General features: G+C 37.5%; 1 protein-coding gene across 11 annotated transcripts in view; it reads right to left on the bottom strand.

The window, feature by feature from the left end:
* GULP1 (GULP PTB domain containing engulfment adaptor 1) overlaps window positions 1–17833 on the bottom strand; it is a 308512-nt gene extending 290679 nt beyond the window's left edge. For 8 of the 11 annotated variants that reach the window (XR_001893457.3, XM_031651397.1, XM_031651399.1 and 5 more), the window contains exon 1: window positions 15129–17833. The gene's annotated coding sequence lies outside the window, so the exon portion shown is untranslated. The other 3 variants (XM_031651396.1, XM_031651395.1, XM_021923780.2) reach the window with 2 other exon arrangements.
* Window positions 17834–18182: the final 349 nt, after the last annotated feature.

The following is an 18182-nucleotide window of genomic DNA, read 5'->3' as shown; positions in this document are numbered from 1 at the left end:
TGATGGAGATATGTCAAAACAGAAATTAATTCTGTCTCCTAATTTATATCTTTTCTAAGTCACAAATTACATACTATGTTGAAGTTGTTCTACCTGTATTTATCATTGTGGATACATTTATTTTCATAAAATATCATATTTGTTCATCAAAATGAAAATAGCATATAATTTTACTGTAAAATTTAAATACAACAATCCAAAAATTATAGTTTCACGACACAATAATACTAGCTATCATTTATTGACCACCTACAAAATCATTCTTTTCCTTCAATAATTCTGCTTCTATTGTATTTATTCTGTTGATAAATGGTACAAACATCCAAGTTACCAAAACCAGAAAACTCAGAATCAAGATATACACCATTCTCCTGCCTACATCCTACTGTCTCCGTCCCACAATTATTGATAGTCATCAAATATACAAAAAGTACAAAACATTATTTCCTCTTTAATATTTCTGGAATAAAGTCATTTCCCATGGTCATCCCTCTAAACTAGGCTTCCACCTCCTCTTGCCTAGACATATTGGCAGACATCAACTCAGCTCTTTCTAAAACGCAGATGATGACATCTTGTCACCAACTCCATTATAACCTTTGTTAAATGGTTTTGAATTGCTCTTAGAATGAAGTACAAACTTTGGATTGCAAAGTCTGACAAGATGACTCCCTGACTCACTGGCTTCATCTCCAGCAATTTTAGTCCCTCTTTTCTTTCTACCCTATTCTCTAGCTCTATTTTCAGTCTCCTATTCTGTAGCTAAACCATACATTCTCTCCTCCTGCTTACACACTTGACCCACTCTCTGCACACTCTCATTGCTTTCTACCAAGAAATCTTCCCTCACAACTAGAATGTCAAATCCCCTGCCAAGAGAACCTTTTTATAATACCCCAGCAAGAAATACCACAAGAGATCAAATGTCTAACAGTTTAAGTTACCAAAGAAAGACAAAATGATGAAATCAACTGCCAAAATTAGGACAACTTTGAATATGGTATTTTGATTAAGAAATCGGTTTTAGGTTTCTTTAAAAAAAAAAAAAAAGAAAAAAAAAGAAAAAAAAAAACTATTTAAAGTTAAAACTTAGACTACCCTAAGGGCTGAAATGTTCTCTAAGGTTATCTAGTCCATCTTCTCAGTGAAGAAAAATGTTGTCAAATACTTAAGTGAAAAGTACATGTTGAACAATTAGAAACTATTGATATTAGTAATTTTATATCTTAGGTTTTATTTACCCAAAACTTATCATTTGACAAAACCAAGGAGGAAAAATGGGATTAAGAAGAAATCAAGCCAGGCACGGTGGCTCACACCTATAATCCCAGTACTTTGGGAGGCTGAGGCGGGCGGAACACTTGAGGTCAGGAATTCAAGACCAGCCTGGCCAACATGGTGAAATCCCGTCTCTACTAAAAATACAAAAATCAGGCAGGCGTGGTGGCACATGCCTGTAATCCCAGCTACTGAGGAGCCGGAAGCAAGAGAATCACATGAACCCGGGAGGCAGAGGCAGCAGTGAGCTGAGACTGCGCCACTCAACTTCAGACTGAGCGAGAGAACGAGACTGTCTTGAAAATAAATTTTGAAAATTTTTTTAAAAAAGAAGAAATCAAACTATCTCACCTAACATTTTAACTATCCTGACAAATCAAATCAGGCAAAAGTCAAAGCAATATGCAGACAAAACATAGTCAATGGGTGTGGTATCACCATATATATTGTTTTTCATCCACAGTTCCTGTCTCCCAACTTTCATAGTCCTTGTTACAATGCTGGGGCACTTTAGGCCTCAGGAAACCTCTCTGACCTCCTGTCCGTCCTTTACCTGTCCAAGCAGGACTCTAATTTGATTGTGAATCAAAACACTCATTACAGATAGAGTCCTCCCCCATGCCCTAAAGGAAGGAATGCTACACAGAGGAGCCAAGAAAAGTCTGAACGGACAGGCCTGTCTGGGTTTAGATCATATGCTTTGTCCAGTCACATTTCTACACGGTTGTCAATCATGCCTATATAATGAAGCCTCCCTCAAAACCCAAAAAGAGTCCAGAGAGCATCCTTCTGGATAGCTGAACATGTAGAGGTTCTTGGAGGGTGGCCCGCCCAGGGAAGGCATGTAAGTCCCTATACCTCGCCCTATATGCATCTCTTCATCTGCATCCTTTCTACTTTCTATTATCCTTTATAATAAACTGGTAAACATAAGTAAGTGTTTCCTTGCATTCTGTGAGCTGATTCAGCGAATTAATCAAATCCAAAGAGGGAATCATGGGAACCCCAGCTTGAAGTCAGCCGGTCAGAAGTTTCAGAGGCCCGGACTTCCAACAAGTGTTGGAGGGGGATGAGGGGCAGTCTTGGGAAATGAGCCCTCAACGTGTGGGATCCGACATTATCTCTAGATAGATAATGTCAGAATTGAATTAGAGGACACTCATTTGCTGTCCACTGTTTATTGATGGGGGAAATAAAATACATATTTGGTCACAGAAGTCTTCTGTGCTGATTGTTGCTGTATGAGAGCAGAGGAAAAACATAGTTTGAGAGTTTTTCCTTAAACAATGCATTAATTTTTATGCTTTATCTAACTGAAGAGGATAAAATGAACAAATGTCTTATCATACAGGAGGTACAAGTAGCTATGCCTAAGAGCAGGAAATGAGTAGCTCATTGTGCCATCAGAGGGACAAAAAAGAAGGAAACAAGCATCTGCCAGGAATCTAGGAATTCAGGTAATTCAAAGGTGTTACATTCTCACTTGTAAAGAGAACTACCAAAGCTGGCTTAATTGTCCAGTTGGCATTCAACGGCACACTTTTTCAGCTAGGACAGTGGTTGAGACACATTACTTCCCATCCTACCAATTGCCCTGGTTCCACTGCTTTCTGGCTATGGAGACAGACAAGTTTCTTTATAATTTGTAAACTGTAAAAAACATTTAGCATGATGCTTAGGACATAGCACTCTAAATACTATTCTTATTATCTTTACTCTCTTGTTCGAAAAATTCATTTTGGTGTCAACTCATAGGTATAAGAAAATAGATTAGGGAAAGGGTACAGATGCTATGAAGATCTTAATAGAGAGAGACAAATTAAGGAAGGGTGCTATTTTTACTTTATCTGATTATTTCAGCACAAGTGGGAGTTGGAAATTGAATTATCTAGATATACATTCTCTCCCTCATTTTATATCTGCTGTGAGCCAAGTTATATTTTCTATTATAATTTCCAAACTCTTCCATAAGCAGAGTTCCTTTATGATAATTTCCATACCAAGCAGCATTTATTCTCATTCAAAAACCCACAAGAATGTGGCTCCCTTTTAAAATAAGAAAAGGTCACCAGAGGGTACTCCTATTCTGTAAGGGCAGAGGGGGGCCCCAGGACAATCTCTAAGCAATCACTTCCAAAAGAACAGTAATCCTCTGAGAATTGCAGCACTTTGTATTCTCTGGTCTCCCTTGCCTAGCTTCCCCAGTGTGGTGACTTCCTTAGTTGCCATGAATGAAGGTCATGATCTCATAAAGAAAGCATCTCAAGCATGTTTATTGCATTCTCATGCAAAAAACTAATATGCACAAGTCAATCACAGTAATGTAGGAGGTCTTGTTACTTCAAATGTTGCCATCAATAACTGCTTCTCTAATGTCTCTATCACTTTCTTTAGGTTTCCCAGTTATTGGCTACGTTTCTCTCCAACCCAATCTCCATGCTTTTAACATCCACACTGAAAACAATTCTAATACATTAGCCTTTCTCAGTCTTGACCAATGACCCCGGTTGCCACACAGCTTTACTGCAGGCTTTCAGCATCTGTGACATTCCCACCTACAGTTTCATCAGCTCTCTTTAAATGCACTGCCTACACAACCTCTGGCTTTTCATTTCTCACATCACTCATTCCCAGCAAACCTGCCCATTATGACACTTTGCCTATTCTTTCAGCAGATTAGGTTAGTCCTGGTTCTGCTTGCCTCCACCTCCTGCTTAAACTACTTGGTTAACTATTTCAGCTAAAGCGAGCTATAATACTCCAAAATATATTTCATCCCTGCTCTTGTCAATTCTCAGATTTGGGTTATTCCTACCACCTTCAGGGCAAAAAGACAAAGAGAGATATATCTCCTTATTTTGATTAGACCACATTACAAAAACCAATATGCATACTGCTAAGTCATTGTAAAGGGTGGGTCAGGTCAAGAACCTGGTAGCAGAAAAAGATTAAATTGCTAATGGTTCCAGTGAACTAGAGTTTTATAAAACTAGTGTTGAAAAAAATGATTCATGACATTGTTAAAGAACAGGAAGGCAAACTTTATTCAGGACCATCATAATAGGTGTTGGGACAACTACAATGGGGTTTTGCAGTGAGTAAGAAAAATTAGGCTCAACTTCAAATGCTACAAGAAAAGGTAGAAATTTGTGGCCAAATAGCAGGATGTAAGACAGTGGAAGAAAAATTACTCGTTAGGATTCTTGCTGAATCAAGGTTAGGGTGATGAGATATCATCTGGGAAACGGTGGAGGGTGAGGATCCTGATTAGACATAGAGTTGTCAAATATTGAGGATGGCCAAAGTGACTTAGCAGAATTCTTGCTAAATTTGGCAATGCAGATTAGAACACAGAAGCCCAAAAGTCAAGACCTGGTTGAGAAGAGGATGCACAAGAGCCTGGCCAGGATTTGATCAAGGAGAAAATCTTTGTCACTAGCTCTTACTTAAAAGTTTACTATATGTCTGTATTTTTTTATACCTCTGTGAGTGGAACTATAGTTTACCATTTTTTAAAATTTTACTTGTATCAGCTTTATCTTTTATATTTAAATAGTTACAAATTAGTCTTAACATCACAGTATAAGTTTTAAATTACTCAGACCAGGCACTGAAATTGCTTTAATGTTTCTTTATGTATATTTAATGTATCCAATACACTAAAGATACCACACAGCCAATAAATAGTGGTATAATTTTGTGAACTGATTAGATTACAAATTTATATCTCAAAAATTTTTAAATTTAGTTCTCTATTGTCTGAGCCTGTTAGATTATTCCTAGTTTTGCTAGTCTCTACCTCCTGCTTAATTTATTTATTTAAAAATGAATTTAGTTAATAAGATGATTGACATATCTACTGTATTAAAAACTTAATGCATGGTGATTTGAATAATAAATTTTTTATAGACTAACAGCACTAACCATATCTAAAATTTATAAAACCCAAGTAGTCTATAAAGTTTCTTCAATAATCTAAATTACTACTTCTAAACCTTTTACTTACAAAATTAAGATACCATTTAATAATGGCTATAATTAGGATACTATTTTAAGTAGCCAAATATTTTATTCAAGTTGGTTTGAAAAAGAAAGAAATTCATTATCTCACACAGCAGTAAATCCAGAAATATAGTAGGGAGTCAAGAACCGAATGATTCCATCAAGTACCCAAGATTTTTATATTTTTTTCTGCCATTTTAAGGCATTTGTTTTGCCCTCAAGCTGAATCTCCTTGTGACAAAAGATGATCCCTGTATCAATTTGAAGCATATATTCCAGATAGGACAAATATCAAAAGCCAACATGTGCTTTCTCATCCAATGTTCACTTGCTAAGTGGAACTAAATCTTTTCTACCCACTTCCCCTTAGTCCTCCCATTTCACCTGACATGTGATATATGACTATAACTGGGACAAGGAACAACCATTTCCAAGGGGCATAGAAACACTAAGATTTTTAGCTGAACCTAATCTAAAATTCCCTTGAATTAGGAGTCGGATTGATTTCCCCTGAGTTATGTGGGAAAGACTGTACATTTGAATAACACCAGGGAAAAGAAGAATAAGGAATAGATTTCAATAATGTAGCCACAGTACAAGGAAGGTGACATAGCTCTCAAAAGTGAAAACATGCTTCTTGCAAATGGATATGCAAGAAATGGAAAGAAGAGTTAACTTCAGGTACAAATCACACCTGGTTTAATCCAATGTCATTAAGTGTCATTAAAAGGGAACTTGGAGCCAGGTACAGTGCTCACACCTGTAATCCTAGCACATTGGCAGGTCAAAGCCAGAGTATTGTTTAAGCCCAGGAGTTCTACACCAGCCTGGGCAACACAGTGAGAACCTGTCTCTACAAGAAATTGTAAAAGTTTAAAAATTAGCCATGCATGGTGGCATGCACCTATAGTTCCAGCTACTTGGGAGGCTGAAGTGGGAGGATCACTTGAGTCCAGGAGTTTGAGGCTGCAGTGAGCTATGATTGCACCAGTGCACTCCAGGCTGGGTGACAAAGTGAGACCCTGTCTCTAAAATAAATAAATAAATAAATAAACAAATAAACAAACAGGAACCTGGACATTCAACAGGACAGGGAAGCAAATAAGTGTCAGTGGTGCTTGATGCTTACCATTACAGAAAACACAAAGTGAAGTCAAAAGCCAGAAAGAGACTGAAATACCATTATTTCTTATCGTGATCTTGACGGTATTGTCAATTTTCAAGTACAAAACTATTACCTTAGACCCATCCCTGGAACTTCAAGGTGGTTCAGACCTACTAAACTGATTTATAAATGTGAAGCTCTATATATTAACTATTTTAAATTAACACGTTTAAAGAGGCTGCTCTTGTCATATATTTCAAAAATAAAGTTGAATCATTAGTTTCAAATAAATCAAACATCAATAAGAAACTAATTTTAAAATAGTGTATCTCACAGAATGGTCAAGCCAAGCAAAAAGAAGGGAATATAGGGAAATAAATTATGTCATATATGTTTTAATTATAGGTCCCCTTCATAAGATAGTAATTTGTTATACTTGTATATATTCCAAATTTATTTTCCAAACTTCTTAGCAAACATTTACATTTTTTATCAACAATGGTCAGTAAGTAATGCACACCATATAACCAAATATATAATCTTAAATAAGTCAATGACGCATAGAAAAACTATCAAGTTTCCATATGTTCAGGAAAAAAATATTTTTTTCAATATTATTCATAAAAATTGTTAATACTGGCACCGTTACTTATTACCAAGTAGGAGATAACTATTTAACATATCTGTTCTTTAGATATGAAAAATAAACAAATATAAGACAAGATGCACAGTCAAATCATAACTCCTCCCAATATAGTTAATGCTGTGAAAAAGATAAACTATTTTTTTTAATCTGCATGTTCTGAAATTAAATATAAATATGAAATCGAGAGCACAACCTACTCCTTGTGATTCCAATTACATGCTGATCAGGTCTGGAGAAATGGAAAAAGAAATAAAAACAAGATGGCTGTTTTGCAAGATAATCCAGCTAAAATTATTCAGCTAAAACTAATAATCTAGCTAAAACTCCTCTATGTAATTACTAATGGTTATTCACGAACATGGAAACATAAAGGAGGAACATCTCTATAATTGTAAAATCCACAAGTTGTTCTCTTAAACCATATTCATGGCTTCATGCCTTCTTGCCTTCCCCACCTGCTCTGACTGAAACTGTCCCTTTTCAATGCCTGCCCAACTCATCCTCATCCTCTGTGACTTGGTGTAAGAATCACCTCCACACATTATTTCCATACACTGCTTCCCTTCACCCTGTGAATACTCCCCTTCCCCACCCCTCCTTCCTCAACATCCTCTGCACTGTACCTCAGAATTATATAGAAATACCAAGTTCTATTTAAGTTAAAAAGAGGAGATCTCTGTCACCAGCTAATCACACAACTACAAAAAGAACAAGTGTTATTTGATAAATATTTATTAAATTCAACTGTATCATATCAGAATCTCTTCATTTACAGATTCACAGTTTAAACACAGTTATATTTCCCAAAATGAGAAGGGGGGAAAGATTTCAAATGTATATAAGTGAACAGAAAATCATTGAATAAAGATGAAATCTCATTGAATAAGCATATCTCAAAGAAAGATTCATTATATTGTAGGATACAGTAAACTCCTCTTCAAAAAACCAATATGTCAGCATGTTGAGCTTCCCTGTTCTTTGTTCTCCATTTTAAAATTTAACTTCCTCGTTCTTTACATGTCCTTGTCCCTAGTTTCAGTAAACAATCCCCTCCTATCCTCTATCACTTGCTCTGTCCTTAGTCGCCTGCTCTGTCCTTAGTCACCTGCTCTATCCTTAGTCATCCTTGGTCACCTGCTTTGTCCTCAGTCATCCTTAGTCACCTGCTCTGTCCTTAGTCACCTGCTCTGTCCTTAGTCATCCTTAGTCACCTGCTCTATAACCATACTTCCCACAAAACTACTCACCCTTCCACTCCAGCTCATACCCCTGCTCTCTTTAAAATAGTCAGAATTATCTTAGACTGTGTGGTCCAACCCTAGCCAATAGGGGAAAGTCACAGCAGTAGGGATTAGCTGCATTAATAGTAAGATCCCTTTCTCCTCCCTTGTCTGGTGTGCTCTCGCCATTGCTCCATCCGCGAGACACACCCTTCTATAGAAGTAAATTGCCTTGCTGAGAAAACTTTTGCCTGAGTGCTATATTCGCTTGGCAGCACTGAGCATTTACTTCCAACAACATCAAGTCTAAAATGTTGTTTTCTAAAACCTTATCTGTGCTACTTAGGAAATTTTATTCTTCCAAATTGATCATGAATGTAATCAACTAAACCTATGATAACTCAGACTTTACAAATGTAGTAGTTCTTCCTCTAAAATGATTAAAGACATTAGCAATATGAGACATCTTACTGATTTAATGTTAAGAAGTTTAAAGGTTTTTCTCCTATACATCCAGTAATGGTGATGCATTAAAACAGAAAAAAATAATTCATAAAAATTTAAAGCAATAGCCATTGTTATTCTAAAATGATGCTATTTTATAAATCCAAAATACCAACAGACGTTTGCCATTTCAGATTGCATTTATATAATTTCAAATAAAATTTGTGTACTCAAATGTGACTCCTTAAAAATTCTCTCAAACTGTATTCTGAGAGACTACAATCCATAAACACCCTCTAATTATATTTACTTAACATATTCAGCATAGAAATAAATTGCTTTGAAATTAATTCAGTTATGCAATTGCTCTTTCTAATTAGTCAAACTTTCTCTGAATTTATTTGCACTACTAGTAAAGTTCAATATTTATGTTATTGGACATCTTTATGACTATAATAACACACATCACCAAGGAGTAAAAGGAGAGTTTGATCATCAACCAAAGTCCTTTATTACTACACAGCTCCTCAAAGTAGACAAAAATAAAATAAATTACAGAGCATAACACATACTTTGACCTTTAAAGACACTTCACAAAATACTCTGTTTCTTAAACAAAACTCTCATTAGTACTTATAACCCTATGTTTTAACTCATGAGGTTGAAATCTGGGTAAATTAACCTACTTGCTATTAAAATTTTACCTAAAACTTGGTATCTCTTGATGGTTATAAATGGCTATGAAAAAATTGAGAAGCTAAAATCACATTTATTCTCTTATTTCAATGTTTTACCCCAAATTTGCATGTTTGCTACCATACTACAAATGTTCTGTTTGATTTTTGCTAAAATTATATTTAAAATTGATATTATCTCATTTAAATATAAATCAAATGAGAACAATAGTTATTATCTCATGAAATATTATATGGCTATAAACAGGCAAATCATTAATGATTCAGTCAGTAGATTATATATGCTGTTAAATGATTGTCTTTATTTCTGTAAGAGAGGAGAGTGAAGACTGAGCCCACAGTCTTCAAGCTACAGCCTTTGTAGCTCTGGCAAAGTTTAAGATCCTTGATGTTCCTGGAGGACTGGTGGATGAAGTTTCAAGAAATGCATCAATTGTAACATCTAATATTAAGAAAAAGCTGTACCATACCAGGAAAACACTACATTTGTATAAAATTCTCACTTCACAATACCTTCTAAACTTATCAGTAGTATCTAACTTCTAAATAGTGAATTTACCCTCTTACAGTAGTTAACTGCACATGTGCTTGCGTTCTACTTAAGAAGAGTAGAAAAGGCTTCCATGAGTATGCCATCATTGGAGACAACAACCAAGAATGTAGGTAGAAGATCTTGCCAACTATTTTTCTCTTCTTTCAGAGATATAAATAGAAGTCTAAAAACACTTCTAGAATTTGGAAAAAAGGGAAAAAAAAGGATTTCTAGGATTTCTAGCAATACTTATGTGGGAAACATTTTTAATTAGTTGTTAAAATTGGGCTCAAAAATATCAATTAACTGAAGCTATTTTTCCCTACAGAAAAACTATAGCACTAATAGAGAAACATCAAAGAATATATATGTATCATAAGTATGCACACATAGAAAGAGAGAAAGAAATGGAGACAGAGAGGGAGAGACAGACAGAGAGAGAACGACAGAGACAAAGGGAGAGACAGAGAGAAAGTAGTCCCCCAAAACATGGAAGTTTCTAAGGTCTACTCTGAACTTCTTCATCAGGAGGCATGTGATACATCTGATGTATAGGTATATTTATATAATGTTAATAGCGAAAAAAAAAAAACAACATGAAATAAAGGCAGGTATTGAAATCTAGATGCACTCTCTTAGTTGCATCCTAGAAAATACATACAAGGTTATTCAAAACTTCCTTTAAAAAGCCATATTAATCTTTACAACTTAGCACAAAATACACTGAAAATCACAATTTCTATAAAAGTTAAGTTACTTATTCATATTATGTGTGCAAATCAGGGCAGCCTTTTCAAAACTATTCTTAAGTATACAATATTGAAAGACAAAACTAAATTCAAATTCACCATAACTATACCATTTCAATGTAAACAGAAAATTGACACTTATTGTCCCACACAATATTTGAGTCAATTTACTGTCCTCTGATGACAATTAATCATGCATGGTAAGCATCATTAGAGTGGCTGAAAACATTTCTTAAGCATAAAACAAACAAAAAACTAGCAAATAACAGGGCCTGAAAACAGTATAAGCATTGTTTTCTAAGTCTTACTCTGGAACAATGACTTTTAGCCATTGTCTTTAAAAATAAAGGACTGATTTCAATTTCATATCCCCAGTGTTTGAAAGTGAAGTGATTTCTCTGTTCAAAGTTTATACCATTTTTTCCTCTTCTAATCTGAGTATATTTTAGACTCTTATAGAAAAAAGTTTAAGTTTCCTGATCTCTAAATGCATTAAGGCAAACACTATTAGATCCGCCAGCCTCTAATATGTTTAAGGACCACGGCTCATAGCAGTTATGCAGTTAGCTTCTGTAACTATCTTTGAATTCATTATCATATTGAAATAAAATAACTTTTTTTTATCCTTTAGCGGTTTTAGAAAACAAATTGCAATATCGCGGATTGAATCACAAATACACCACTTTGCTAAGTAAAATTTAAATCACCTACCATTCATCAATGGAGATAAGAATTTTAAGAATTTCTAATTTAAAATGAAAGGTAAAATTAGACATTTTTATTAAAATTACCCTAATATATCCTTGAACACTTCAAGGATACCCATAGTGTAAGTTTGAGTATAAATTCAACCCAACTACTGTATCCCATATACTCATGCTTTTTACAGATTCACTATTAATGATAATATAAAGTCTAAAAATAAAAGCTATGACTAGGTATTTTAGCAAAAGACTATCCTTTAAACAATTCATCTATACTTATTCTGTTTTCTCTAATAAATTGATCTGTTCACCCGAAAAAGAGTTAAGTTAAACAACCATGACTGTAGCACAATACAATGAAACATAAAAATAGGTAGTATATTTTACTAATTGACATGTCACACTAAAAAGTAAATATTTCCCAATTATCATAATGAATCAACAATGAAAAGGTTCATAAATTATAGACAGAAATATAGACAATAAATGATATGTTGGTAAAATGTTTAAGAAGTAAAATAACATGCACAGAAATCACAGAGCTGAGAAGTTTGGTGCTGATGGGAATAGAGGCCTGATGATGCATGATATACATACAACAGATATTGGCTGGATTTATTAATGAATAGCTCCAAAGTCTATCCTCCAAATTCTTAAGAAAATTATTGTGGCCATTGAGAAAAGAAAGTCTGTCTGTATATCATAAATACATTTCAGCCTCTCAAGTATTATTTCTGAGAAGAGAGCCAAGTTCTGTGAATATACTTGGTAATTTCTCATAAAGGTAAAATTAAGCTGCAATTTAATAATAACTGGTCTTGTGTATAAATATAAACTGAAATAAAAATAAATGAATTTGTTAATTGTTCTTTTCTGTTTGAGAAAATGACTCAGCCTTAATCATAACAAAATCTCCCCTATATCTTCAAAAATTAAAATTTATGATTAAATTAAAGCTATGATTAAAATGTAAAAGTGGTAATTTTTATAAATTAGATCCAGATATGTCATTATTACATGAGTATTCAACATAGAAGGATTCCTATTTTATCCCCACAAACTCAACTGAGTCAGCTGAGTCAGAAATCCTATGACCTTTATGTCAAAAAGCCTATTAACATTATTTCATCTCTTTAACTCTCACAATAATCTTGTAATTATGTAAAAGAAAGTTTCTTTACTTTGCAAGTGGAAAAACTGAAATCATAGTCAGGGAAAACATTTGGCTGAGTGTGATTCACAAAGTAAGTCTCAGACAGCAGGCTAATATTCACAATCTCAAACTCTTAAATACAGAGGAAATATAAAACACATGAGTTTGTTTGTTTGTTTGTTTTCAACCATTTAACCCCTAAGCCCACAATAGTAAACCTACAACCCACTTCTCTGAAGAAAAAAAAAAGAGAGATGAAACATAACTTTAATACATAAAGAAGAGTCTGAGAAGGCTTTGAGTTTCTGGCTGGTTTGGAATTAGGAAGCAGTAAAGGGCAAATGTGTGAAATACTGAGACCATCTCACCTTCTACTTCTTCACATGAAACAGCAAGATCTGTTTATCAGGATCACTTTTGACAAGCACAAAGAAGTCATGCTGGATACATTTTCTACTTTAATTCCATGACTCAAATCTATGCTGGTTGAGAATATCTAATTGAATTATTCAATTTAGGTAGAAAACCATCTGCTCAAACCCCTAAGTCTTCAATTCTTGCTGCTATGAAAACAAAGTAAGGCCAAAGTCAAGGAATTGAAGTTGCAGCAAATCTCGTCCAAGGAGACAAATAGCAACAAAGTGTGGGCATTTGCAAAGTCTGATCAGCACAAACAGCATCGGGCCCCCAGCTATTCCACTGCAACACTGATAAGGAAAGTTCAGACTTTGCTCCTGGAGTCCTTTTTGTAATTTCCTCAGTCATATCCAACTGCACTCTATGTTTAGTTTATTTTTTTGCCAAACAGACTGATCTTAGCCACCTAAAAATTCTCATTGCAAAAGAAACCTCTTGTTGAAACCCCAAGTACAACCGACAGCCCCTTTCCAATTATCCCCTGCAACTTCCCCAGTCTCTTTCATGCCTAGCTACTGAGCTCAGTCTAGTTTGGCTGCCGGCCAGGTTCCTCTCTTTTTTTTCCTTGTCAGTCGTAAAAACTTGGAAAACACTCCTGGACAGCTCAAGGAGACCTTTAATTATGCAGTGGGGCAGTACCTTAGCCTGTCTGCTGTTTCCAGCAAAGCTTGTAGTCACCAGCGACTGCACTCTCCCAATTCATGGGTTTTCCAACAAGGCTACTTGTTCATATGAGGGGAAAAGGGAAAGGCTGACAGAGAAAGAGAGTAATTTGCAAATCTGAAGAATTTCCAATTCCTCTCAAAGTTTTCTACTTCCTCACATTCACTCTGTCTAATAATCTCCCTTACTTTAAGCACCTAATCACCCATTTTGTAATACAGACACAAAATCATCAGTATTGTGGTCTCCTGCTAGTCCTAGAATTGAGTCATGACTTGAACATTCTCCGTAACTTTTTATTCTCAAATGTTGGTGTAACATATTTTAAAAGCAGGCACAAAATGAATTTATTAAATCCTTCCAAATTGCATTATATTTTGTCAAACTTGCAGACTGAAACAGTGCATGTAAAATGTGTCTGATTGCAAATGAGAGTAAAGCGAGCTCAGCTGGGAAACAATACTAGGACCCAGGGAGGGGTACCTTGACTGCCAGTCCTCACTTACTTGGAGTTTGCCCAACGTACCAAGTGGACCCGCCAAGCCCAACACCAGCTAAGTCTTCCTTACTCTACCTTGGCACGCTAGTTCCAGCTGCAGCGTCCAGCTTCCTGTTCAAGTCCCATTCAACATCGTAAACACATTCCAAGAAAACCAGCCTGCCCAGAGTTCCCTCCCGCACACAGGGAAGTCAGCGCGGCAGTCGCAGGAGCTGCAGAATAGAAAGAACTGACTGCTCCGGATTCTGATCCGTGTAGTGAGTGAGGCCACTAGAAGCTGGACCCGCCAAGCGAATTTAGCAGTCGCAGCGAGAACGCAGGGGTTCATCACCCCCGCCAAGCCTTGCGCCCTCCAGAAGCAGCTACTTGACCCGCGCGGCAAAAGGGTAACCATGTGGACGCCGCCCCTTCCTTTTGGGCCCTCCCAGCTCTGGGCTTTAAAGTATCCGCGGCCCGGCCTTAGAGCTTCGCGCCTCCCCGCCCCCATGCTCACATTCTCTCCCTGCACCAACAAAAGGGAGGCTGCCCTGGAAGTTCGTTCTTGGGTCGCCTGGCTGTGACCCGACGATGACTTGCCTGCTTAGCCCAGTCTGATCCACGCACCCTCAGCCGGACTGATCCACGGTTGCCCCACCGCCTCCCTGCAGCTCCAGCCCACCGGCCCCCCGCCACCGGACCAAAGTTACCACAAAAGGCTAAGGAGGCTTCTGGAGCCCGGAGACCGCTGCGTCCCCGACCTCGCTGGACTCCCCGCGTCATTCCTCAAGCGCTGCCATAGCAGGCGTCAACAGGTCTTAGCCTCCTTTCGTGCTGGACGACTCCCTGAGCCGTTAGCTGTCCTAATTTTTCACAACCTGCCGGGCAGCGGCTACCCGCAGCTCCGCGCCCTCCTTCCCGGGCACTGGTGGCCGGAGCTGTCCACCCCCGCTGCCCCTCGAGGTATCCGTTTCTAAGCGATTCCACGCTACCTAGAGGGAGCCGGGGCTCGCAGCCAGGGAAGAGCCCAGATAAATCTCCGTACCTCACTGAGAGATGCAGTCAGGTCAGGCTTCGGGCAGGGGCGTGAAGAGCTGCCGGGTCCTCCGAGCCTGGCGATCTCCGCTCCAGCACAGCCGGGGCGCCGTCTCCGAGGCTGAGAGGGAAAGTTTCTCTACGTCAACACGGCGCTGGACTCGGGACCCTTCAGCTTCGGTCCCCTCCCTCTTCGCGCGCTCTCCCCCCTCCCTCCTCTTCCTAATCCGCTGAATCCAAAACTGGCTCTGGCGGCAGCTGGGACGCGGGGCTCGGGACTCCGGGTCGCTCCCGGCCGGGAATGCGGGGCTCCCCCTCTCGGTGAGAAGGAAACTCTCACACACTCCGGCTTGCGCACTTCTGGCGGTCTCCTTGGACACTTCCACACGGGACGCCTGTGTTCGAGCTCGCTGACTTTCCTTCATTAATCTCCGATGGTCGTTATTTGTGGGCCCACTGGGCTATCCCGCGCGTGCACGCGGAACCGGAGGTGGGTAGAGGGTGGAATGAGGGAGAAACCCATCTGCAGAAGGAGGGGCCCTGCCTTACTCAGCCTTTAGCCCGGACAGAAGCAAAACCACAGGCCCCCGCTCCCACCCCACTCGCGCGGCGTTTCCTTTCCAGCCTCGTCCCTGAGACACTAGAACAGGACCATTTGCCTTTTCTTATCTCTGTGTGTTTCCTAACACAATTTTAAAACACCTCTGAGGCTTCATAGAGGGGGAACGTGTCAAAAGAAATACACGAATAAGAGTAAAACGTGCCGTCTTCACAGCCTTTATCAAGAAAGCAGGCAGTTGCTGCTGCTCTGGCCGCACCTCAGCAGACTGGTTTGTCCTCATTTGTTTTTTAACTCGGCCTTAATCTCTGGACTTTGTTATGCCTTAAAACAGACACTCACATACACACACGTGAAAATTGCCTTAACTCCCAGACCATACTAATTTGCTCCATTCAGATGCTTATCCCGGAATTAAGGACTTCTGTGTAGGATTTGAGGGAAAAAACAACAGCCCATTCTAATTGACCTTTAGTAGAGTTCTGTATGGGAAAGTGGGCGAAGAGGAGTATCCTCGCATAAGAAGTTCTTAAAGGATGAGAGGACCTTTACTAAAATTCTTGGTGCTGCTCAGAATTTAGTTTACTAAATTTTAGTTTGAGTGTGAAAATAGATGAGAAAAGGAAAAAGGCATTTTGCAAAGCTAGCAGTTATAATGTATTACAATGGATCCAGGGCTTAGAGTCAGACAGACCAGATTACATTCCAAACTCCATCCTTAGGCTTTCTGTGCCTATCAGTTATAACTGCCAACAGGAATTATATAATCTAGCTCACAGAGTCACAGTCACATTTACAGGAGTTAAAATAGAGTCGTGATAGGCACAGAGAAAATACTCAATAAGTATTTGGTTCTTATATCCCACCATGTTTTACTGTTATTAGGAGAGAAGGTGGTGCTAGAAATTTTCCCCCAAAGACCCTGTAAGTGAATCAGTTTTCTTCTCCCTAATGCTTTTTCCATTTAAAAAGTCATCACTTCACAATTTTTGAAATGGAAACTATTTGTTTACAGATTAACTAGTTCCAGCTGAACTCTGTTATTTTAAATACAAGGTAATTGAAGTCTAGGGCTCTTGAGTGACTTTCCCCAAATCTCATAGTTTGGAGGTACTAAAGCTAATATCAAGAAATCAGTCCTCTTAATAATTTGGCCAGGATCCTCTTTTAACTGTCCTTCCCTTTATCACAACAGTCAAGCACACATAAAAATAATTATATTAATAATCTGAGGACAAATGCTAGTTGTTTTTTCTGTAAATAACTCTTAAGCAATGAATTTATGAACAATCATTAAAAATTAATGTCATTTAGATGATCACTTGGTATCAATGTGATTATAAAAATAAAACACATGGTAGTCCAGTATTTAGGAATAAGGTAGTTGATGAGATGAACAAATCCATGCTTACATTATATATTTAGAGATAGATATTTTGGATTTTTTAGCCATAATATTAAAAGATTATAATAAAGAACTTTCAACTCCCAAGAATACATCAACATACCACTACGGTTGGCTTACCCTAGTTTGAGAACAACTAGATCAGTGTTCAGGACACACAATTCAACTTGAACAAGTTCAGGGCCAAAGAACAAATCAGGCTACAGAGATCAAACTTTCCATCCTGTGAAATAATGGAAAATCCCATAGCATGTATTTATTTCTCATTCATTTGCCTCTAGTACCTGGAAGAAGGTCTTCTTAAAAAATTATTCCTTGCCATACACAATGTTGAAAATCATCTGAACTTTTACATAACTAACTCCCATGTTCTCAGAGATGAGACCCTATATCTTCCTTCTAAGTAGGAGTTATTTACTACTCCGGCCTCATCCTCAGTTTCCTAAAGGCATATCATAGCCTCTTTAGAGATCTATCTTTCCTATCCATGAGATTTGGAAGATCCTAAAGAGATTTAAAAAAAATATATATATATATATATGTATATATATATGGCTACAAAGCACATCCATCTTGAATGGATAAATGAAGACAGATGAGTCCTCATAACTGTCTTTTTCCAATCGTTACATACAGTGCTAAAGATTACTCATTTTTATATTTTCTCCCATTGTTTAAAGTTTTTAAACTTGCTATTGCTTTGTAATTTTTATAACCTGACTTTTGATATGATCTGCTTTGTGAAATGGCTCAGAGGTATAAAAATCTCAAGAGTGTCAGAACCAAGTTTTTAAAAACAATAAAACTAAATGGAACAAGATTTTAAAACAAATTTATAGCATGCCCCAGGAAGTAAAGAAGGGAGAGGCCAAAGAAAAGGGTTGCACAAGCCTGGCAGGGCACTATGATGAGAAATACGCCTAACTTTACCTATTGCAAATACCTCAGATTTCCATTTGAAAGTTCTTCACATTCATCATAGGTGCATATAGACCATGATGGAAACTCAGCAGCTTTCCAGTAATTTAAAAATTAATTTTATTGCTCAAACCAGAATTAGGTTTCTTTTAACCTGACTAAGGGAACCTTGACAAAAAAAT

This window comes from Papio anubis, chromosome 10 (genome assembly GCF_008728515.1).
Source record: "Papio anubis isolate 15944 chromosome 10, Panubis1.0, whole genome shotgun sequence".
Classification (NCBI taxonomy): domain Eukaryota; kingdom Metazoa; phylum Chordata; class Mammalia; order Primates; family Cercopithecidae; genus Papio; species Papio anubis.
This window is presented reverse-complemented; position numbering and strand designations above follow the sequence as displayed.